This window comes from Ctenocephalides felis, unplaced genomic scaffold, assembly GCF_003426905.1.
Source record: "Ctenocephalides felis isolate EL2017-DRISC unplaced genomic scaffold, ASM342690v1 CF-g0.4_SCAFFOLD_03572, whole genome shotgun sequence".
In the NCBI taxonomy this organism is placed as follows: Eukaryota; Metazoa; Arthropoda; class Insecta; order Siphonaptera; family Pulicidae; genus Ctenocephalides; species Ctenocephalides felis.
In genome coordinates, this window is record NW_020539726.1 from 29,347,457 (window position 1) to 29,375,048 (window position 27,592).

Below are 27,592 nucleotides of genomic sequence, written 5' to 3' on the forward strand. Positions count from 1 at the left end.
ATCATTTGTTTCTGTCATTTGATTTTCGCCTAGTTTATTTAAAGTAATTTTTTGGCGGATTTAAACCATAATAAATATTAAAAATTGATTTATGGCAAATCAAACACGCGCTGTGAGTGTCTAGTGATCTTTATACCTAGTTTCAGTGTGATTAATCAGTGTTTTTGTGTAAATATTTTTGACAAATCACTGTGCTAACTTTACACAACTTAGAGAAGTGTCACCCTGCGGGGGACACTATGGACAAATTTTCCATTACGGAAACATATAACGTGCTTTACGACGATTCACTAACATGTTCTGAATATGTCAATGAACAATTGCGTCGAAGGAAGGAAACAGAACTTTCGTCTGCTAATAAGCATATTTCAACATCAAATACCAATATGGACGTCGATCTAATGCAAGTAGCCAATATTGAACAAGCTATTCAATGCATTTCACAAGACCCTGCAGTGACTGCTTCAAAGCTGGTATGTAGTCAAAATCAAAATATGCCCAAACAATTAACTAAGGTTCAAACATACAATACGGAAAATATTTGTACACTAATCCGAGACATTCGTGGCAACTTGTTACAACAAAAAAAAAATTGTACAAAGTAAGAAGCGTAAATTATCTGATGATACTAATAGCACTCCGGTAACTCTGTCAAATAGATTCGAACCGCTAAATAGCATAAATCAGTTGCCAAGCACTATTATCAATACTACCAATAATAATGATTTCTCAACAACCAACCAAAGACCTCCACCGATTTTTATTTACGGCGTCGACAATTATAAAGATATGATGGACGAAATCAACACTATTATTGATATCGAACAATACACTTTCCGCTCCTTAAATAATAATGTAACTAAATAATGTGTCAGAATTCTGATGTTTTCAGAAAACTAACTAAACATTTGCGTGCAACAAATGTTATTCATCATACTTATCAACTAAAAGAGGAAAGGGCGTATCGTGTTGTAATCAGGTATTTACATCATACCACAGATTTAGCAGAAATCAAGAATGAGTTCGTGAGGATAGGTCATGAAGTAAGAAACGTTACAAATATACTACACAGAGAAACTAGAAAGCCACTAAATTTATTTTACCTTGATCTTGAACCCGCAAAAAATAACAAAGACATATACAGCGTAACAAAGATTCTTAACAACATAATTCGTATAGAACCGCCACACTATAATAAATCCGTTGTGCAATGCAAAAGATGCCAACAATTCGGTCACACTCAACGTTACTGCAATAAGCCGTTTACTTGTTCCCGTTGTGGTAACAATCATACTACATCAGACTGCAAGAAACCTGAAAATGTATTAAATTTTTGTACAAATTGCGACGGAGATCATGCAGCTAGTTATCGTGGATGCCCAGCATATAAGAAGGTATATAATCAAAAATTTCCAAAAATGAATCATAATACACCACAAACGTTTATAAACCAAAAATCCAACAAACAGACATACGGTTAATCCAACTATTACCACTAACCTGTACCCGAATCTAAATCCAAATCAGATCGCTAATCAAGGTCACCCTCGAACATATGCACAGGCGTTAAATAACAACGTTAATCCAGAGTCTGCTTCAGGCATATCTGCAAGCTTCGCTCAGTTCATGCACGAATTCAAACAGATGTTTAATCAATTAATTCATCAAAATGGTGTGGTTTTAAACCTGCTAACAACTGTATTAAATAAAATTAATCCGTAATGGCTAAATTTATAAGAATTGCACTTTGGAATGCCAATGGGCTCCTACAGCACAAGCTAGAATTAACTACTTTCCTCACTTTGAATCACATTGACATAATGCTAATAAGCGAGACCCACTTTACTAGTTTCTCTTTCTGCAAGATTCCGAATTACACACTACACTATTGCAATCACCCGGATGATACGGCTCATGGAGGATCAGCCATACTTATTCGAAATACAATAGTTCACACCGAACTTCCTCCGTACCAAAAAGAACACCTACAAGCAACAACAATACTTGTCAGTATGCATCTTTACAAATTATCAATCTCAGCAGTGTACTGCCCTCCACGACATAATATCAAGCAAACAGATTTTGAACAGTTTTTCCATCAATCAATGGGTGCGAAATTTCTTGTAGGTGGTGATTTTAACTGCAAGCACACTTCTTGGGATCACGTCTGATCACAAGCAAGGGTAATGAGCTCCTGAGAACCTTAAATAATAATAATTATTCATTTCTGTCCACTGGAACCCCGACATATTGGCCTAGTGATCCTCAAAAAATACCAGACCTGCTCGACTTCTTTATTTTGAATAACATAAATGAGAACGTGATGAATATTAGGCCATCATACGATTTATCCTCAGATCACTCTCCAATTTTTTTAACTATAGGAATAACAGTTATACAAAAAATAAATTCGAATATATTACATAGCAAATATACAAATTGGGAAACATTTCGAGAAGTTTTGAAAGAGCGAACAAATTTACATATCAGTCTCAAAAGCGACGCTGAAATTGACAAGGCTACTGAAGATTTGCTTCAACACATTAAGACTTCAATTCAAGAAGCAACTCCTAAAACTCAAGCATCACCTGCATTCCAAGATATTCCGTTGGAAATCAAAGAGCTTATTCGGAAAAAAAAAGACGTGCTAGAGGTAAATGGCAACAAAATCATAGACCTGACGATAAAAATACATACAATAAACTTTGCAGAGAACTTAAAAGCAAACTTAGGCAAGTCAGAAATGAAAATTTTGAAAAGTACATTAATAATCTATCCAGGATCAGATAACTCGATATGGAAAGCAGCTAGTAATGTGAAGAAGCCTAAATTCTTTTCTTCACCTATTAGAAACAGTGCTAATGATCCTTGGGCAAGAAGTGAAGAAGACAAAGCGCACCTATTTGCTAAATACTTGTCTAATGTTTTTAAACCATTTGATTCCACCATTGATAAAGAGATTGAAGAAGAATTGCTTAAACCTCTACAGTCTTCACAATCTTTCAAACCTATCAAACCCAAAGAAGTCAACTCTCAAATCCAGATGTTAAATACAAGAAAATCGCCTGGTTTTGACAAAATAACAGCAAGGGCGTTGAAAGAACTTCCTAAGAAAACGATTGTTTTAATAACTTATATATTTAATGCCATACTAAGAGTAGAGTATTGGCCAAAATCATTTAAGACTGCCCAAATATTAATGATTCCTAAAAAAGGGAAAAACTTGACTGAGGTATCTTCATATAGACCAATATCCTTGCTTCCCGTAATATCTAAACTGCTTGAAAGGATCCTTTTGGACCAAATCAACAACGAGCTTCCTTCAGATTGGATCCCCTATCATCAATTTGGCTTTAGACGTGAACATTCGACCACACAGCAAGTTCACAGGGTTATTGACACTGTACTCAAGTCATTTGAAAATAAGCAATTTTGTAGTGGTGTTTTCCTGGATGTTCGACAAGCATTCGATAAAGTTTGGCACCCAGGACTTTTATATAAAATTAAAACATACCTTCCATCCAGGTATTATGGGATTTTAAAATCCTATCTACAAGATAGGATTTTTCAAGTGAAAGTAAATCAAGTAACATCTGATTTTCACAAAATAATGTCAGGTGTTCCACAAGGTAGTATTTTTGGACCCTTCTTATATGTATTATACACAAAGGACCTCCCATTACTTGAAAATCTGACAATTGCTACATTCGCTGACGATATTGCCATACTAAGCAGTAATCACAGTGCTGATCAAGCTTCCCGACAAACGCAAGAACTTATCAATGAACTAGAAATGTGGCTTGCTAAATGGAAGATTTGCATAAATGAAACCAAATCAGTTCATATCACATTTACCCTGAGAGAGGGTACGTGTCCTCCAATTTATTTAAATAACGTCCAGATTCCGAAACAGAACATAGTGAAATATCTTGGTCTCCATTTAGATAGCAGACTTACTTGGAAAAGCCATATAAAACAAAAAAGCAGCAAATAATGATCAAAATAAAAGAATTTGATTGGCTACTGCGTAAAAAGTCGAAGCTCTCTGTCGAAAATAAGTTGCTGCTATATAAATCGATTATTAAACCAATCTGGACCTACGGAATTGAGCTCTGGGGATGTGCTTACAAATCCAATATAGCTATAATGCAGAGAACTCAGTCAAAAATTTTACGTTCAATTCTTAATTCTCCGTGGTACGTGACAAATGAGACCATTCACAGCGACCTCAATATGAAAACGGTTGCAATTAACGTTTAAAGAAGTTAAAGAAAAATATAAGCGCAAACTGGACTCACATTTGAATCCTTCTATAGTTGACGTTACTCAACCTTTTGGCATTAGGAGGTTGAAAACGACAATGGCCCCTAGACCTAGACTTAGTCTTAGATTAGGTCTAATATATCATACTAATTGTAAAACTGAGAAGTTCTCATTGGAGTTCTTCTTAGGCATCACTCATAAATTTTGTCATTTTAGCTCATAGGAATCTTTATGTATTTCTGATTGCTAAATAAAACTGAGTTCAAAAAAAAAAAAAAAAAAAAAAAAAAAAAAAATATGACATGATCGGTTTGTCATTGTAATTAGCATTTAGAAATGACCATTAATAGAGAAATGAAGTAATGCTGATAATAAATTCTATAATATCGTTCACACAGTGGATTATGTTAACAACTCCTAAACAAATATGGTTTTTGCAATTCACTCATCATGTAATTGCGTTTGAAGAACTTCATGTAATTAAAATTAATATACATTCATTGACTGCTTGTATTTTTTAAATTTTTCGCTGGCGATATAATCTCATTCTTTGAACAGCATATTTTACCATGTCTTGCCTAAAAATATTCTCCATTTTAATAACTTCAAATATTTATAGAAACTACGAATAATATAGAAATAATTTCTAATCAATAAACTTACGTTTAATTGTTTAATTAATTTTTTTGTTATTAATTCGTTTTATTATTTTCAAGAAACAGGGTAAAATATTCTTCTGATTCAGACATGTGATTTTTTGCCAAACCCTCCTCACCCATGTGATTTTTCGTGATTTTTTATTTAAACTTTAACCTTAAAATAAAAGGTAAAAAACAAAACCTCGAAATGTTCTGAAGATAATACTAAAAAAATTCATTTGTGTCGTCTAAGATGGAAGCATTAACTTATATATATTAATTTACGAGTATAACGGAACATGACGGTTGTAACTATTATGTCTTCTTTGCAATAAACTATTCTCGTAAAATACAATTTTATTGTCTTGATCGAATTACTATATAATTTGAAGTAATTCATCTTTGGTTTAGAAAAGTAGTTTAAGCAAACGATGCTCAAAAAATACTTGGCATTCAAAAGTGATCAGATTTTAAAACTTCATAGTTGCAAAACCAGTAGCACACACCCAATGCTTAATTAATATATAATTATAATTAATGTACGTCTTCCAAAATACATTTCCTAAATATTTACCACCTGGACCTTGATCTCCTGAATTCGTAACTTTGTTTAGATTTCAAATTCTTATTCGGTTTACATAACTTGCTACCATCAAATAAGTATGTTTATATTATATAATTAATATTAATATTCAAAATATTCTAATCATAAATTATGGCACTTAATTATTCAAAATAAACGAACATTAGTGTAACAGTAAATCAAGATATATTTTTGCATAACAACTGCGTAATGGCGAATGAGGTGTTATTAATATTGAATTTATTCATTCTGGATAAATATTTAACGAAATGGAATTTGCATGAATTGTAAGAACTTTTTATGAATAAAATATAGATTTAAGCATATTTAAGGTGGATAATTTTATAAATTCGATATTTTAAAATATAGCGCCCGATTGATTTCATATTTAATATCTAGAGTACCATCAAATTTAGTTGAAATTTAATTAAAATATATTTAGTTTCTGCTATTACAAATGGTTCTACAGGCCTCCACATAAATACAAAAACCAAAAAAAAAAGTTAATTTAGAAATTTAGTCCTTATGATTCTAGAGACTTTCAGAGCCTGGAAATAATAAGGTCATATAATAATTCAAAAATTCGGGATTTGGTTTTAATTTTGTACTTGAATTACTATTCATCTGGTGCTAAAAAATTTTTTATCATCTATAATTTGCAAGAAAAAATGCATCTATGAAATGCTAACAAAAAATGCAAGAAAAATTAGTTTTTTATTATAGTGAAATGTCACAAGTAGATAGAAAAAACTAATTTTGCCTCGAAGCTATTTAATAAATAATGTTACGTTACGGCACTTGTATTAATAACACGTCGTTAAATCAAATGATATGATATTTAATTATATAGTCTAACATTCTTATAAGAAACACGTGAAATTAATCTCTATTTAATCGATATTGATTGATACCAAGAGATAATTCAGATCAAGGCATTGGTCGTTAATTTATAATATTTTATAACTTGTATTTTTTGCTTGTACTCTATATTGTTGTACAAGGATCTTTGATGTTTATAAAATATTTACAAATATAAGTTTTGCAATGAAGAATATTATATCTCATAAAATCTAATAGTGAAATTAATCATATAATGTGAATAATTCGATTACACGTTATAAAATGTGGTCATATAATTTTTATTATTATTTACATCAGGCACTTTAATTCTATTAAAAGTAAAAGCATTTATGCGATAACAAAATTAAGTACAAATTAGATGCATGTCAACTGATAAATGGTATGTACCATTAAAAATTAATTTATTACTAACACGAGCATTGTACGTAGGTATTGTACTTTACATTTAACGCAATTTACCGATTTGGTCTATTTTCCTTCAATTTCATGTTATCTGCAATTATCTGTGAGCTAATGACTTATAATTTATGTATTGCCATCCATTATATGGACACGAGACCATAATTGAAGACCTACATTATGTAGAAATACAATGATATATATTTAGTGTATAGTATGGTACGTGCATGCAACTTGCTATTGAATTTTTATAGAAAAATTAATCACGAAAGCACAATATGATAAAATATAATACAGTATAAGTTTAAATTCCATATCGAAGACCTTATGTTACGCCATGCCAAGGAGTAGTTTGTTTTCATAAAAAAATCAAATTTACTAATTTTATGTTTGAGATCAAATTTGGAGAAAGTATAAGTGTGTGTGTATATGAACAGATTTTTTACCTTAAATCGATGTTTTTTCAAGAATAGCTGGACCGATTTTACAATTTAAAAGCCATTCCATGTAACTCGATAAGGACTGGCGTTTGTCAGTTTTGCATAATCCTTTCTGTGTAAATATCAGAAAATTGTAATTTTTTTTACCCACAATTTTTCAAAACTTTTTCGAGAGGTGTTAGTAGGTTATTGCGTTGAGTAGCTTTTGGTAAAGATCCACAGAGTGTTTTTTTCGTAACTATTTTTTTTTATCATTTGTTTAACGATTGATTTGGTTTTCTGAAATAACGCAATATAGTTCTTGTATTCCTAACGTTTTTAATATTTATTCACAAGCCGTAGATATTTTAATTTGGTACATTTGTACTTCTATAACCAGTTCCGTTTAATTATTCTGATATTTATTATGATTTGTTGGATGATACACACACAAACAATAAACTCATTAAACCGTATGTGAAATAAATTCTGGAAGCCCAATATAATTAATCATATCAAATTCTAGCATAAATCAAGTACAGTTATTTATTATGTTTGGAATCTGAATCATGAGCTTCTCTCACGATTTAGTTTTTCGCATCAAAAAAAAAAATACTGTCACTGTAAATAATGTCACTATAAATATTTCCAGAAAAATAATTGTTTTTATATATTTGGTATAAAAAATTACAGTATAACAAAAAAAAACTAAGTAATTTTGAGAGTAAAATGTAAATAAGTGGAGTTCCAAAATGTTACCCAAAGTAAGCTTTTTCGCTAATGTTAAATTAATTTAACTTGTACAAATGAAATAAATAACGTTAAAATAAGAAATTGTGAGTAAAATAAATATATATATTGCAATAAATTTCGGTTACTTTAAATAAATTATTTTAATATTGAAATATGATACTAAATGTATCTTACTCAAACATATATCAGCTCTTGAATACAAATCGTACGTAAATTGATTTTCTGTCAAAATTAATGTATAATATTTTTTTTAATATTTTAAAAAACCTAAAAAAAATGCCTTTGAAGCATTATGTTAACTTATCCTCTTTGAAATATGTATATTCTTGGGTATTTTTGAATGAAGAAAATAATACAAGTTTTTACTATCATTTGCTATCATACTAATAATACTAATTACATGTATTTAGTCTGTTGCATTTTGCTAGTATAAACTGTACAATGATTAAACATCTAGTTCATACAAAATGCAGGAACAAGTAACGTTTATATGGTCTAGTTACTAATTTAACTTCTTTATATCGTTTAACACGTTAACTGCCACGATAATATCAGAAAAAATTCATATGTGCTGTGGTATATTTAATAGATAATTTAGTTGAAAATGTTAAATCAAAGGAACTTATGGATTGATTCTGCCGCATAACAGACAAATATTATGGCAAGGCTATGTTATGAAGAACTTTCCATAATAATTCGTTCTATATATTGACAAAAGCCATGTGGTTGCTTTGCAGTCAGGCGTTCTTCTCAGGTTGTCAGATAGTAAACCTAACCTAGAAACCTCACAACGTAAAAAAAAACATCTTGGATAACAGGGTCTTTCTGACTCAGCTTCATAACATACGAGTGATGTTGCAGTTTATATGTAAAACGCGTGAATGCTCAGCAAATACATGACATTTTGACAGTATTTAGTTTCATATAGTAACATTCAGTATGATACAGTAACATTTCATATTTATCATATGAAAGTTGGAGCGTAGCATTGCCTTGCCATAACATTGGTCTTATGTGCGGCAGAATCGGCTTATTAATGTACAAAAAAACACTTTGTCACACATATATGACTAACATGGCCCTATATTGAAACTTTTTTTCTACTATATATAACATTGTTTATGTAGCATAGCAAATAACGTGTTAAAATTTGTTTTATGGTCTTCTTTATATTGATCGATTTTCTTAGTAAATTTGTAATCAATAATTGTATTATAAATCATATTAGATAAAACATTCAGATTTTCAAAAAAAAAACGTGGAAATGGTAGTGATTTATTATATGATTGGAATTTTAAAATTATTAAATTATGTTCTGAGAATATTATTTTATTCATCGTATTGTTTCCAAAAATATATCAATCTCAAAATAAATGTGATATCAAGAATTTTCTTAAGTATTTTTAAAAACATCATCAGTGCATTATCACAAGTATTATTTATCATCGAGTTAGCAATGAAATAAAAATAACTTATATAACTACTTTATCGGACAAGAAAATCACAAGTTATGGAAAACCCGATCTATTATAGCAAAAATAATGGATAAATACATTGAGCGGACAGATTACATTTTTCAAGGATTTTTCAAACATTTATGGATGTTACGTAATTTATTCCTTGCAAATAACATCATCAGAGGTCATTTTTTAAATTATTCTTGCACGATTGGTAGTATAGTTAACGGTTTAATAAATGGTAACTAGATTAATATTGTAATGATGTCACTTCATCAATTTATCTAATTTTGGAGCCATACGAAACTGAATTCATCAGCAAATATTAATTTGTCCAACAGTCATTTTTGTCTTTCAGTTATTTTATTTTATACATGGTTGTGTGAAATCGTAATTAATGTACTCAATATAATAGAATTTTAAAAATCGGTGCAATTTTGATTCATTCAATTCACAAATTTTAAAAGTACAAATTTAAAATTAGTTCAACTGAATAACCTCCTACGGAGATGTTTATATTTTTACGAGATTGTTGTTATAGTTTTGTACATTATTTCTTTCAAGCTACTATTCTATTTCGTTTGACGCTAAGTTATAAAATTCTAAAAAACAAATGGAATTTTATCTATATTAAATAATTATTTATTATTTCCATAAGAAACTTTGTTTGGAGTGCGGACTATCTAAAGTTAATATTAAGAGCCAAAACTTTCAGAGAATTGTTTTTTACCTATTTGGAAGCATTTGAGCCCCTGAGAGCAAAGAAATTCGAAAAAATTCATATCAAGGTCAATCACCTTAATATACATGTAAACCAAAAGTTGAACTTTGTTCTACGTTTTTTCAAATAATTGCAATATTTGAAAACTGAAGCAACAAACCATCATAATCACACCTTTGTAATTTTTTAAAATGTACCTGTATTTTTTTCAATATTAACCAATTCTGAAATACTATACTATAAAATAATACATCAGTACCTATATTTTATATCTTTTTAATTTCTGCTTTTTTTCTAGTTAATAATTTTGCAAGTTTCTCTTCTTGGTTTATAACGGCTAAGGTTACTCGGGTTAGTTTTGCTATAGAAAACAAAAGTTATGAGAAATCATGCTTACTTTCTTACAACGGGACAAAGATATTATTCATCAGACTTTTATATCCATAATAAAATAAAATAATATATTTGTACTATAAGTTGTTTCCTTTTGAATGGATCTCTATATATACTTTGACATAAATTATGGTTTCTTTAAATTTCTTTGCTAGAGAATATATACATGTGCTTATATTTACTCATATTTTTATAACTTTTGACAAAGGTCAACATTACAAAATTATATTAATTGTTTTTTATATTTTTCATTATTGCTTTTTTGCAATTTGCAGTTACAAATATATACATGTGTTTGTAATAAATAAGTTTTCATAACTTTTAACAACATTCAAAACCTGCTAAATTATTTTAACTATTTTGCTTGAAAGGAAGAATTTTGTCAAAGACAAAGTCAAAGACAAAAAATCATGTCAAACTTATATTTGTGTAGTTACAATCTGGTTGTCTACTTACTACTAACTCTACTTCCTTATTTAATTTCATATTTGTTCATTTCAAATTTAGTATGTTTAACAGTTCAAGTCTTTACGACTTGTCAACTTTAAATATATTAAACAAGTTACATCTACTTTTGTTTGAGGTTGTACTTACAAATTAAAAAAAAAAAACAAGGACACAAATGTTGACAATTCACGGTTTTAGCATTAATTTTTTGTAGAACATTCACTTCTAGTACAATTTTTTATTGCTCTTAATTTATAGTTACCAATTATATATTATTTTAATAATGATTTAGTAATATTTTCATAAATTATTAGAACATATTATATTTTTTTAATTTTTTTTTAAATTTTATAAATACTGTATATCAGTCAGGAAAACTTTCTAGTGTAAGAGATTATAGAAAATATTTTTACAAGTAGTTAATAGTAGTTCATTCTCCAATTATTTAAGAATTATTTTGAATGAATAATAAACACATACACATATTAAATTATATTAATTTATTTACATATGTAAACGCATATACATACTCTACTACCTTATGGGCATTCAGCATAGCTGGGCATTAACTCGTTAATCCGTTAATCGTTAATTAACGAAGTTAACATTTTGATTAACGGATTAACTTTTAAGTTAACTTTTAAAAATGTTAACGGACACGTTAACTTCCGTTAAAATGCGAGAAGTCCGTTAATCGTTAATCCAATGCCTACTATTTACCGCACGGCACAGCTTTAGCCAATGCCTTATTAAACGGCATAGAGAAAAGATTTGGACTACTCCTGAATGATGAACAGTGCCAACTTGCCGCGGCATTTCACCCAAAGTTTCGGTTAATGTGGCTGGAAACGTATGACAGCAGTAGAGAGGAATGCAGTAAGAAAATGCACGGAAAAAAGGTAGAAGATGCCTTATGGCAAGAAGCAGCGAAAAATTCGAAGGACAGAGATAGTTTAAGTGGCGGAGGGAGCAATGCGAGTAACAACGATGATGACGAGAAGGAAGACTTTTTCAATTAGCTACAAACTCTTTAACGAACTAGCTGTAAGTGGAATTCTGTCTTAAGGCAATTAAGGCATCGTGCCTTAAGGCAAATTGCTGGAACTTCCCGTACCAAAAATTATTATTTTTTTAAAAATATTTTTGAAAAAAAAAATATTTTTAACTTCCCGTAGGGTAAGTTATTTTAATGGGCCGAAAATCGGAATTGAAAATTTTAACATTTCTCGACGTTTTGAAGGTTTCTGAACGTTTTGGCATACCTCAGAAAAAATGGATGTGTGTGTGTGTGTGTGTATGTGTGTGTGTGTCTGTATGTATGTATGGATACAAATTTCCAGTCACGTTTTAGGGCGCACGGATCAACCGATTTGAATGGTTCAAAAAACATTCGATTCCTATTGATTGGGAAAAGAGCTGATTAGTTTTTGGCAAAGGCAGGTCCAGCCGTTTCGGAGATACGGAGCAAAGAGTGCAGAAAATTAAAATCGAATTTTTGAGAGAACGGAGTATCCGATTTGAATGATCTAAAAAACATTCAATTAGTAATGATTGGGAGAAGTGCTTATTAGTTTTTGGCAAAGGCAAGCGCAGCCATTTCGAAGATACGGAGCAAAATATGTAAAAAATGGCAGTTTTTGAGAGAACTAAGCGTCCAATTTAAATGATTCAAAGAACTTTTTGCTTATCTTAACAAAATAATTGATTTTGGAAAAAAAAAATTGTTCCAATTTTTTTTTTTTTTTTTAGTTTTTTGTATATCGAAAATATTTCAGATTTTTAATTCTGAGTATAGTTCTAATATACTTTTCAAATAATTTCAACTCTGCAATTCAGTTTATATAATTCTCATAAATATTAGACAATGTTACAATATTTATAATAATCTATTTGAAAACATTCAGTATTCCTGGAACATTTCGTTACGGTACGGGAAGTCCCAGCAATTTGCCTTAAGGCACGATGCCATAATTGCCTCAAGACAGAATTTCACTTACAGCTAGTTTTTCTTTATTTTGACATATTGTGGAAGATCTGAACTTTTTTTCAAAGCAATCGTACTGCTTTAACTGTATAGGGACAAAATATAAAGCGCGTAAGCGCCGCGTCGCTGTCTAATAACGCATAAGCATTGGTACGGAACCCATAGGAATGTTAACAAAATGTATACTTATTGTTAAAATCTCTATAAATATCTGATAATTGACGTGCATATGTCTAATGATCATTTTTGACCGCCAAATGGCTCATTTTTTTACTTTTTTCTCCATATCTCCGAAACCGCTAGACCTACCTTCATGAAAATTTTATCGATTCCTCATCTTGTTCTCTTAAAAACTGAGTTACCGTTTTCGGCACTTTTTGTCCCGTATTTTCGGAACGGCTAGACCTGCCTTCGCCAAAAACTAATCAGCACGTCTCCTTATCAATACAAATCGAATGTTTTTTGAATTATTCAAATCGGTTGATCCGTGTTCCCGAAATCGTCGACGAAAATTTGTATCCGCACATACATACACACACATACATACATACATACATACACACACACACACACACCCATTTTTTCTAAGGTATGCCAAAATGTTCAGGAACCTTTGAAACGAAAAGATATATAAAAAATTTCATTTTCAATTTTTTGCGATTACTATAACTTGCCCTACGGGAAGTTAATAAGTTTTTTAAGTTCACTAACGCAACGATATAAAAATGTAATTTTACACATATTAACGGATTAACGATTAACGTTAACTTGCGTTAATTCTTCCGAAATGTAACGCTTTAACGTTTAACGAAGTTAACTTTTTTTGTAGCGGATTAACGATTAACGAAGTTAACTATTTAATTAACGGTGCCCAGCTATGGCATTCAGACTTAAAAAGAATAATAACGATATCAAATTTTACCTGTATAAAAATGAAGTTGAGTCTATTAGAAAAAAATTATTAATACATTTAGATGTATTTTTACTGTCTGTCTAAGCAAGTTAAAATATGGCTCTAACTCTTACTTATATTGACTTTAAATTTCACTTTTCGCTTTTCACTTTCACTTGCCATATATTTTTAATATAATGAAAAACTATAAAAATAACAATTACCATGCTTATTGTTCAAATACTAAATTATAAATATTTTGTATTCTTCAAAAAAAAATATTCAAGGCGATTTTCAATCTATAGCCTCAAGCTCAAATATATCACAGTGTATAAATTCTTATGGCTTTATATGTGAAAATCAATTTTTTCTTAAAGTGATCTTAACTTTAAGTTAACTTACCTTGAGTTAAATTTTCATTTTTAAATAATTTTAATAACTAAAAAGTTGATTATGTGATATATTATGTGAAATATCAAAACTTCAATTAAATATTTAAGAAAACATAAACCTATAATAATATTGACCTATGTTTTAGTTACTCGATCATTCTAACTAAGCAATCTTTGAGCTTCTAAGCTTTCCAAATTCGGGACGTTTAATAATCACGTCATCAATTTTTCAAGAATTTTTGGAACTTTCTAACACCTTGGTGATATTCAAAATTACCCCTCTCCCTTGCTACTGTAGAAGATGGTATTTAAGTAAAAATAAATACATTATATAACAACTTTGAATAATGTTTATTAATAATATGGTAACACTCGTGATGCACAAATTTATCAGTGTCAATCATTATACACATTTAAATAATGATAAATTATAAATTATATATTTATAATAGCATTAAAAATATGTATAATATTTTTAAACACAATAATGTAATTAAAGTCATACTTGAAATATATCATGATCGGTTTGTCATTGTAATTAGCATTTAGGACTTGAACCTTCATTAGAGAAATGAAGTAATTGCTGATTAATAAATTCTATAATATTCGTTGACACAGTGGATTATGTTAAACAATGCCTAAATAAATATTGTTTTAAGCAACGTCACTCATCATGTAATTGTGTTTGAAGAACTTTATGTAATTAAAATTAACATACATTCATTGACTGATGGTATTTTTTACCCGTATAGAAATGATATCATCAAGAGCGAATGACGAATCATTGGCTCTCGATTCTTATCTTATCTCTCGTAACGCACTTCCGTTGCATTTGTACGGATTTACATCCTAGTCGCGCCTGAAGAAGTTACACTTTCAAAAAAATATCAGTAACATATTAGAATTTTAGGTTCACTTTGTCGAGTAACATATTAGAATTTTAGATTTACGTTTTGATTTACAAATGGACGTCTGAAAATATGTGGTTCGAAAAACGAATTGGAGTAGTACTGTCTAATTATATACCATGTAGTTCCCAGTTTTGTTTTCCAGAGCATTCTCCAAAAACAGTATTCTGGTTTCAATAATCTCGAGAACAAATATCCCATGATTAGCATCGAAGTTGATAATTCTCTCACTGGGTCAATATGAAAGGGACTTGGTAACTGTCGTGGTATGTGCGAGTGCGTGCAATATTCTCGCTCTCGAGCCATGCTAACAAAAGTGCTAAGCGTGCCGCATGACTCAACCTTGGCCTAAAGAACCTGTTTCAATAGTCGTATATATTGTCCCTCCATGCACGATTTATGGCACACGACATTTCAATAATCATAAACGACCAATGATAAGGAAAATACGAATTATTTAGATTTACGTGATACAGAACATTTCATATGAGTTCCTGTAAAAGTCTCGGTCTTGCATCCAAAAGAGTTTGAGTTCAATTCTTGCGCTAGATATAGTTTATTTTTTGACTTAATATGCACGTACATTAGTCATTATACATTTTATAATTGATTTTTACACTTTTATTTCAGTTGCTAGTATATGATTGTATGGTGCATCATATATCCTTTTCTTTGTCAATAATTTTATGAAATTGGTTCGGAGGGAGATTCTTTGTTTTACTATCTTCCTACATAGTTCTTGCCTACTCTTCATCCATTTTTTGCACTCCATAATGGCGTGATCAGCATCCGCTCTAGTCGCTTCACCCAGCAATAGCATTTAGTTATATCTATGTTGACAAATATGGACTCAAGTATGTAATGTTGTATCAAGAAATATTAGCTTTTCATGGTGTTTTCGGGTCTCACTATTGAAAAATAGGCAGGATACTTAGTAGTTCATTAGCATGATATTCAATCTTTAAGAGGTGTTTATGGCATCTGTTCTTGGTAACATCTTTTACGAATGCAATGTCCAAATTATTATGATTCATGTAACTAGAAATATACCAGAGAGCATCAATAATGGTTCTGAGAGTTTGAGTACGATATTGGACTTACTGGTACATACCCAAAGTTCAATTCCATAGAGCCATATGGGTTTAAGGATAATTTTATACTGAAGGACTGTATTGTCGAAAGATAGTTTGGAACTACTATCAAAAAACCAATAAAGTTTAGACATTTTGATTTTGACAAGTTTGGTTTGCTGCATATTTGATGTGAGAGAAAAGTGCAAATGAGAATATAGTTTATTCAACGAATACCCAAAATGCATTACTGTTATCTATTTTAATCAAATTTGATTAATATAATTGTTTAACAACAGAAACTCAGCATGCTAACCCAGCAGTAAGTCTGTAAATAAAAGTATATTGACACCCTAAAGTTGTCTCAAAACCTACATGTGGCAGGGTGTCAATACAATACCATACCATATATAGGTTTTGAGACTACTTTAGGTTGTCAATATATTTACAGACTTACAGCTGGGTATCTCGAATTCAGAGATTCTTACCTAATTAATTTTCCGTAGGGTAGTTATAGTAATGGGCCAAAAATCGAAAATGAAAATGTTTGCATTTCTCGGCGTTTTGTTGGTTTCAGAATATTTTGGCATACCTCAGAAAAAATGGATGTTAGTGTATGTTTGTGTGTGTGTTTTGTATGTCCGCATTTTTTCATCCACGTTTTTGTGCGCACGGATCAACCGATTTGAATGGTTTAAAAAACATTCGATCCCTATTGGTAGGGAGATTTGCTGATTAATTTTTGGCAAATGCAGGTCCAGCCGTTACGGAGATATGGAGCAAAGAGTGCAGAAAATTTTTTGAGAGAACGGAGTATCCGATTTGAATGATCTAAAAAACATTCAATTTGTAATGATTGGGAAAAGAGGTGATTAGTTTTCCGATTTGAATGATCTAAAAAACTTTCCGCTTATATTGACAAAACAATTGCTTTTGAGAATAAAAAATTATTATATCTTTTTTTATTTTCCATTATATATTTTTGTAATTTTGGATTAAAAATTCAAAAAATGACCCAGGCTAAGCACAGTATGAACGCCACTCTGGTATAAATGTTTACCCAAGTGCGTTTTAGACTGTATATATACTGGAGCACTCCAATTTTGTGAAAACTAATGAAAAATGTGAAAATGCCACCAAGCTAAGCACAGTATAAGTGAAAATGTCGCACAGAATTATTTGCAAATGCTGTGATGACTATACGGGAGCACTTTTTCAATTTTGTGTAAATTAGGAAACTATTTATATTTTTTTGAAAATTTAATTCGAAATGAAATGACGATTGTTAATGTTCTAGAGATGAATTGATTTATGATTTACATTTGATTTGCTCAGATATAACAAGATAGCAAAAATGATGAAAGTTACAGTATTTGTAATAATATATTTGAAAACGTTTAAAATTTTTTGAATATTACGGTACGGGGAGTTCCAGCAACTTGCCTTAAGGCACGATGCCATACATCACTAGTTAAGTATCTACTCTAGCTTTTGTTTGAATTATAACAATTTATTATTTCTCCGCTATCAAATTATAATTTTATACTATTCTATCACCTTTCAATGTCTATCTCTTCTTACTATCTTTTCTATCCTATTTCAGATAATACTACTCAATCACCCAAGCTGATTCCCTACCCGGCCTGGTCTTCTCACAAACTTCTTCCCGAGGGCGGCGACGCTCCTGAAATCGTCTCGCCCTTCCGAGTGCGTGCAGACGCCTGCGACCGCCTTTGGGTTCTCGATACAGGCGTAGCCGATATCCTAAGCGACAATCCTCGTGTATTAGCACCTACACAACTTTTAGTATACGATTTGCATAACGATTCGCTTCTAAGACGCTTTACTGTGCCCGCAGACCAAACGAAACGCGATTCATTCTTTGCTAACATAGCAGTAGAAGATTCTAATTGTGAAGATACTTTTGCGTATGCTGCTGATTTGGGTGCACCTGGGTTAGTAGTTTATTCGTGGAAGACTCAAACTTCGTGGAGAATCAAGCATCATTATTTCCATTCTGATCCGCTGGCAGGGAATTTTACTGTTAACGGTATCAACTTCCAGTGGACTGATGGGCTTTTTGGATTGGCTTTGTCTGCTCCCAAAGAAGATGGGTACAGCACTTTGTACTTCCATCCTATGGCGAGTACTAATGAGTTCTCGGTGAGCACAGAGTTTTTGAGGAGCGAAGAAATTGCTGAGAAGAATTTCCATGAGTTCAAACTGCTGGGAAGTCGTGGACCAAACGCACAATCCAGCGTACAATTTTTAGACCAAAAAACCGGTGTACTTTTCTACGCCTTAGTCAATTTAAATGCTGTAGCTTGCTGGAAGACGAACAACACTGCCTACACCATACAATCCCAAGGCAGAGTCTTCATGAGCAATGTTTCCATGGTGTTCCCTAACGATGTAAAAGTTGATGCCAACAGCAACTTATGGATTTTATCTGATCGTCTACCAGCTTTCATGTACTCTGAATTGAACTACGATGACATCAATTTCAGAGTGTTAACTGCTTCTGTTATGGAAGCAACTGCTCATACAGCTTGCGATACTAAACCAAAGGCAATTCCTGAATTGATCGACAAAATTCAAAGCATTATTAAGCCGATCATAAAGGGACAAAAATCATCAGCTGTTATGCCAAAGTTGGAATTCTTCACGATGGCCATGTTGTCGTCAGTGGTTATGTTTATGCTATTTAGGGCGTAGAGTCATATTGAGCTGCTGGATTATTTACTCATTTTGGGAAATAAATATTTATTTATGTTTTTTGTCAACATCTGGAAAATATGTTGGCAGAACTGGCATTTTAGTTTAAAATTCGATAAACAGGGCAAATGTGCTTTTTATTCTATTTTAGTGTTTTTCGGAGGTCTTTTTTGCTCAAATTCATCACTCGTTTTAAAGAACACATTTAAAGAATATATTTTCTTATTATATATTATATTATATATCGAATTTTTAATTTTTCCATATTTCGATAGGTTATACCTTTAAAAATAACATACCAAAATTTTGAATGGATATCTTGAATAGTGTTTGAGTCACAGCCATTTAAAGAGTATATTTATAGTATATAGTATATCGATAATTTAATCTTTAAACGCGTTTTTCTCGAAACAGTATTTTCCGAATTTGCTGCAGCGATTACTCAAAAACAAATGATCCGATCACGATCAATTTTTTTTTACATATTCTATATATAGTTCTCCGTAAAATGAACTATCGATTTTTTGATTGGATCAAAAATCGAATTTTGGCAGTCCAAAAACGACCAAAGTTTTGGGTAAAATTCGACTTTTTTTTAAAAAAAACGCCGTCATTTTGTCAATTTTTGATTGTTTTTCTCTATCGTAGTTCATTTTACAGACAATATTATTTAGTTTAACGAGAATTTTTTTTTTTAATTTCATCCACGTTGAAGGCCGAAATCACTGCAGCGGTGAAGGGCCTTTTTTGTCGCGCCGTTGGAGATCGACGATAACTTAAAAAATATTTAATTTTTTTCTTCAAAAATTTTACTATGTATTCTTAAAACATGTACAAATATATCGCTAAATGAAATGAAATGATTGATAAAGTAGTTTTTTTAATATAAATTTCCAAAAATCACTTTTTTTAGGCAGTTACACTAGTTGTGCCCCTTAAATCTTATCTAGAATTCAACCCAGAGGTAAATTTACGAGCTGCAGTTAGTGGCGCTCCTATAGAGTGCCGCAACAATTAAAATTGAAGTTATTGCAAAGCAGCCGTGTTTGCAATCTATTCATACTGTGTTTAAAAAATTATTATTTACAAAATGGATAAATTTTCCATCAGCAATAATACCAGTAATTAAGTCTTTTGTTGTGCTATTATCATGAACATTTTTAATGGAACAATACGGTGACATATCATTGTGCTGTGGACATTTTAATTTCTTCTTGTATTATATTTCAATCTTTAGTTATAAATCTATGTCATGAAAAAAAAATTTATACATAAGAAAATTATGGGTATTACAAAAACCCATTTGGGAAGAATACATATAACATGATTATGAATAATGTTTACCAGAAATGTATTTTAATTTTAATTTAAATTATCGATAAGCAATATATTGTAGATTTTTAACATTTCAGTTGCAAAACTATTAATTTATGTAATTTATTGTATTATTTGTATGTTATTGGAGGTAGATTTATTAGTTTTACTACATAGTTCTAACAACATATACAAATTTTGGGTCCAATACTCGGATAAAAGATAAATTCTATGTTACGGGCCTACCTTCGTATGAGTTTGTAGTAACAAACTGTTCAAAAGCTATGTATTTGCTATGCTATCAGACGTTTTGCACATAAAACCAAACTTCGCGTATGTGTTATCAAGAGCACATCAGAAAATTGCATTTACGATAAAATTTTTAGGCATTTGTGCATTTTATAGGTAAGGTTTTACGTGTGAAACGCCTGATCGTACTGCAAATACTAATAATTTTTATTTTATCCGAGAATTGGCCTCAATATGTGGATTTATAAACAAAATTTATTTACACAGAACCGTTATAATTTTTGATTATCACTTTATAAAACTTTTGTAATTTATATGGAAAATTTTCTTTAGCACAAAGTTGCAAAACATTTTTGAACTATAACTCAAACAATGACTTTTTCAGTATACTTTTTTATCTTCAAATAATTTTTCTGAAAAACCTGATTTTTTCTGCAATCTACTCTTATAGTTTTCTTTATAGATTAGTTAATATCTTGATATCTATTTACTTTATTGCAAATGAACAAGGTTTTCCATTGTAGTTGTATAAAAAAATATATATGAATTTTTAATTTTTTTTTTGAAATGTATAGTTCTGAATTGAGTTTTTCATATAGTATCAAGTATATACTATATGGAAAATTAATTTTGATTTTTTTTTATACAACTGCAATAAAGAACACGTCCATTTGAAATAAAATGAATACTAATTAAACTATTAATAAATCTTTTAAAAAAGTATATGATTATATTACAGGAATATCAGATTTTTGAACATAGTATCAGGTTTTTTAAAATTTAGAATGCTTTAGGAGATATTAGTATATTATAGACACTTTTTAATACCATTGTTTACTAAATTTTTGCTTGATGTAATTATAAACTTGAAAAATACTTAATTTGAAAAATATCGTTATGAAAAATAGTATGCTGTGAGTAGTAGCATATTTCTCAATGTACGCTTAGTTATCTACAAAATATTTTAGTCTATTAATTATAATTTATAGTTTATACTATATATAGTAAGATATAAGTTATATAAATTATATATAACGGATGAAGTGTATTTAGCAGCTATGTCATAAAATGTAATAATTAAGTTGTGATGAATGAAAATCATGATTGATGGATTGTATTAATAATTTTCGATTTTTAAAATTAACACACACACACACACACACACATATATATATATATATATATATATATATATATATATGCCACTCAAAAGTGTTATATTTCATCTTTGCCCAATATTGCATTATTGTCTAGTTTTTGCTAAAAGTATTGAATTTTAATTAAAAATTACTGTATCGGAGATCTATGATATTAAATTTATATTATTACAAAAATTTGTTGTAATTTGTATTTTTGTCTCAAATAATTCTACTGGTTACTAGAGTTTTTCTTTCACAACTTTTATACTTCTTTTATAAACTCTTATACATCTCCTCTTTGAGTAATACAGGGTATCCCAGAATAAAATAAAAAACAAAATTATCTCAGGTTGTTTTGGAAGTTACGAGCTTTTAAGTGCGACCTAGAGCTTTGGTGAAATTATGGCCATTTCTCGGTTATTGTGGTTAATTTTTATTAATTATTTTGATAATTTTGATTATAATTTTGATAATTTGATAATTTTGATGGTTGTTGATATTGATATCACTCGTGATGCACACATTTATTAGTGTCAATCATTATACACATATATATAATGATAATTTATAAATTATATATTTATAAAAGCATTGAAAATATATATAAAATTTAAAAACAATAATGTATTTAAAGTCATGCTTCAAATATGACATGATCGGTTTGTCATTGCAATTAGCATTTAGAAATGAACCTTCATTAGGGAAATGAAGTAATTGCTGATTAATAAATTCTTCAATGTTTGTTCACACAGTGGATTATGTAAAACAACGCCTAAACAAAAATTGTTTTCGCAACTTCACTCATCATGTAATTGTGTTTGAAGAACTTCATGTAATTAAAATTAACATACATTTATTGACTGCTTGTATTTGTTTACTTTTTCGCTGGCGATATAATCTTTTTCTTTGAACAGCTGTAATATCTGTCTTGCCTAAAAATATTTTCCATTTTAATAACTTCAAAGATTTATAGAAACTACGAATTATATAGAAATAATTTCTAATCAATAAATTCACGTTTAGTTCACGGAACAAATATTCAATTTGTTTTATTATTTTCAAGGAACAGGGTAAAATGTACTTCTGATTCAGGCATTTTTCATTAAATCAAGATTTGTACTACGATGTAACTTTATAATGTTTATTTATCTATACCGATTTCCTTGTTGATATCGGTGCGCATACAACGTAGATGCCGGTACGCATACAACGCCAGATCTCTATTCACATACGCGACGACTAATCACAATCGACCCGTATTGAAATGATCTCATCGAGAGCGAATGACGAATCATTGGCACTCGACTCATATCTTATCTTATTTGTACGGATTTACACCCTAATCGAGCCTAAAGAAGTTTTACTTCCGTAAAAACCTAAAGTTGACATAATTGTTGCTAGTACATTTTACTCCCAATTGGTTCAAATGTTTCTCTCTGGCTTGTTGAAGGCAAAATGCCACTCACACCTAGTTCTGAATATTTTCCCAGACAATTTTGCCAATTGTCCTCTATACCACATTCAAATATTCCTATTCAAGGTTTTAGTTTCATGGTCGTCCGAAACGTCTACCTTTTCGGTTTAACGGTCGAATATTCGTCGAATAACAATGGACTTCTTATTTTTCACCTTGAGATCTCGCCATTCAAAAATTTTGATTTTTACAGCTATGCTCATTGTTAGGCGTGCGATTAACATAATTTAAACTGGCGACGAATCTCATGTGAATCTCAAATATTTATGAAAGAGAACAATGACTTTGCTGATTATATTTACCAGAAAACTGATGAAAGATCAAATACACTGCCAGGAACAAGAGCATAATTGTTAAAATTTTTTTTATTGCTGTATGTAAACTATTATACAAAACTCATTGTTAGTCGTGTATGTTTGCAACAAACTTGTGGTAATTTTCTTGGTCACATATTATTAAGATTAAGACACTCATATTTGTTTAAAAATCGTATTACAAATTTCGGATTCATCTTGATATGTTAATGGTCATGGCTTCTCGTGGGTTGGTGGTCAGAGCTGCGGGACGTCCAGAGATCAGACGCCTTGGGCAGTCTGATATCAAGCAGTATTCCATCACTATTGGAGAAATTGCAATAATAAAAATCCATTACATAGAGATAGAACAGTGATTCGAATGGTCATTCATAAAAAATCGTGTCACATCGTCTAAGCATAACAACTCATAGGACTTGTTAGGTTCTAACTTTTATGACTGAATCATAATAAAATCATATAATATTAATATCGTTCCACATACATTTAAAATAGTCGAGCAAGGCTACCCAAGAGGGGCGTGAGAATTGCGTAATCATTCGACATTATATGAGCAAAAAGTCATTAACTTATTTTAATAAATAGACACGTCTCTAGTGAACCAATTACTCATTACTGTTTATACGTTTTTAGATAAATTATAATAATACATAAACATCTATCATAGACTAGTGGTGCATGGTATCGTGCCTTAATGCAAATTGCTGGTACTTCCCGTACTGAATTTTTTTTTTAAGATGGTTTAATCTTTTTTGAAAACTTCGAAAAAATTAGATTCTTGAAAATTTTCAAATTTTTGAAAGAATGTCTTTTTTGAAAAATAGAATTTTTTTATATTCTGAAATTTTGGAAAATGTTGAACTTTTTTTCCAAAGCAATCGCGCCGCGTAACTGTTTTAGAGAAATAAAGAAGCGCGTAAGCGCTAGTCGCAGTCTAACAAATAAACCGGGCATTTTTTTCTACTTTTTATTGGTTTTCCAAAACCGCTAGACTTGCCTTTTCAAAAACTCAATCAGTTTTTCATTTATGAACATTTTATTATCTACCAGAAATAATTTTTTTTTTGAATCATTCAAATCGGACACTCCGTTCTTTTAAAAATTGAAATACCATTTTTGGCTATTTTCGCCCCGTGTCTTTGGAACGGCTAGACCTGCCTTCACCAAAAACTACTCAGCACATCTCCTTATCAATAGGAATCAAAAGTTTTTTGAATCATTCAAATCGGTTGATCCATATTCTCAAAATCGTCGAAAAAAATTTTGTGTTCGCCAGTTCAGAAACCTTTGAAACGCAAAGATATATTAAAAAAATTAATTTTCGAATTTTTTGCGATTACTGTGGACGGCCATAGCGTTTCATCTGTGAGTGAAAACATCAGTCACCTTCAACAGCAAAGCTTTGGTTTCTGAGAATAAGGTGCTTTTTTACCTTCGCAGAAATAAAAAAATATGACAACCTTTTTATAAAAAGTATGACTCCTTTTACTGATTGAAAGCTGAATCGCTTACTATCTAGTAACAAAAGATATTTTATATCGGGACTACGCCAACAAACCTAAAAATTCAATTAAAACCATCTAAGAGTGACAGCCTTACTTACTTAGTAACCAACCTAATATTTTGGGTAGTCATTACAAATAGGCAAATTTCAATGGAATAGAGTTTATAAAATATTGTACCAATATTGAGTAAATCTTTTATTGACTATCCTTCTAAAAGGTAGTCGAGACGGTAGAGTCACGTTTGGAAGTTGGAAGCGGTCAACCTTCTGCGATCGGGTCGCCGAAGGCAAAACAAGGTCAAATGAAACCGCGCCAACCTAAAGATAAGTTGCGGTTGCGACTGTTATGAATAGTGAATAGTGTCTAGAAACTTGATTCGTCATAGAATGAAAGAAATAAAAGCATTTTGAATTAGCCAGAGGGTAACTTATTGCGAGTTTCTATATTGCGATTTTAAGTAGTAGACGAGGGAACCAAAAACGGCACTCATCAATGCTTTTACTCATCTAAACTTTCTATTATTATTTAATTGTATATAGGAGAGTTGGGGGTTCATTGTAATAGGGGTAAATAGGGCGATATTCACTCCTCTACCCATTATTTACTAAAATATTAGTTTGAAAAACATATTTCTGAACTAATACATTCTGAAATAATACATTAGATTTTGCTCATTTTCATAGCCAAAAATTTATTTGGATATGTGGAAGAAAATCCAATCACTAATTGAAGTGATTGCTGAACGAATTTGCTTTCACTAAAACAATGTACCGTATACCCCTTTAGAGTGACCTTCTCTATAGTAAACGGATGTTTGTTGAAAATCTAACTTAGTTCCGTATTTGGATTTTGACCTCCATGCCAATCACACGGCTCATTGGAGAAAAAAATCATTTGTACTTGTATATTTTGTCATACTTCAGTGATTGTCCTGAAAATTAATCATTAATCACGTTAATGTACAGCTAATACAATTATATTATAATAAATAACGATGAAAGAATTAGTAAACTAGTGGTGTATGGCATCGTGCCTTAAACAAATTAGTGGTTCTCTCAAAAACTGGCATTTTTTGCACATTTTTTGAAACGGTTGGAGCGACCTTTCCTTAAAAATAGTCAGCACTAATCCCCATTAGTAGAAATCGATTGCTATTTGAATCATTCAAATCGGTTGAGCAGTACTTCTAAAAACGTCGTCGAAAAATTGTATCCACACATATACACCTACACACACAAAAACCAAACACACCCACATATCCATTTTTCTGAGATATGCCAAAATGTTCAGAAAACTTTGTAAAGTGAAGATATGAAAAAAAATGCATTTTCAATTTTTGGCCTATTAGTATAACTTACCCTAGGGCAAGTTGAAAAATGTGAAATAAAAAAAAAATTACTTACAATATTACTAATTTCTAGTTCCTGTCAATATTGATATTAGGCATCAGCGATATAAAAGTCAAGTGCTACAACTAATGTACTTAACAGTACTTCAGCAATTTTAAAGAAATTACTTAGAATATGTGAGAAAGAAAATGTAATTACTAGTTATAATAATACTTGATTAGAATGTTATTGAAACTAGATAATAATTATTATGTAAATAAAATGTTTTTCTTTATGCACACGCATTGTGATTACATTACATTGAACGTAATGATTTTGATCTTTAAATATATATTTTTTATTAACTCGACTAATTAAAGCATTTTTTATTATTATAGTCAGCAAAAAAACATGATACTAATCAACTTAATTATCATTTTAGTCCAACTTAATTATAATTAGCATCATTTTATTTAATATACTTAATTATATATGCCATTATTGCAAATATCTAAGCAAATCCTCTAATGATGTTTTTTATGCATACGATATTGAGTTACAGACTCAGCAGATAATAAATAAATATATTACGGATACAGGAATAAATTTATTAATTACAGAAAATAAATTATCTTAAATGAATTAATTACAGTAAAATACAACTATTAAACAATATTAAGCCTAATATTAAAAATATCTAATACAATAACTTGAAGAAAATAAATTTAATAACATTCAAATAGTTTAATTAAGACTTGTAGATCTTGTGAGTCTTCTTATGGTAAAAAAAATTCTTTAAATATCCGTTAAGAAATTTTTATTCGAGTCCCATATCTGGAAAATAATAATTAAGAGCAGTATCAAAAAAGAATATATAATATGAAAATAATTGTAATGATAAAATGCTTAGGATAGAAAAATATTAAAATAATTTAGAATAAAAATTAGAAAAAGTATTGAAAAGGGGAAAAAAATTGTAACTGTTGGAAAAAAAAAGTCAATTATTATCAGTAGGCAATTCATTATCAAATGTTTGATATCGAAATTGGCAAACTCAGAAGTATCGTAGAAACTTTGAGCTTTTAAAAGTTTAACAATAGTATTATGAAATTGACGATCATTCAGTTTCCTAATATATAGTGGGAGTAGATTAAAAACCTGTACTCCTCTTCCGTCTATGGTATTAAAAGTTGTTTCAAGTTTAAAAGTTTTATTATTATTATTATTGTTATTATTATTATTAGTTTATATATTAAGGCGGGTCGATTTAAGGCTCACTTCGGAACATATGATTTTTGGATACTAGGGATCAAAATAAGATACTTTAGTGAAGAAACCATACATCTAAAATGAATGTGATTGATGTCCCGTGCA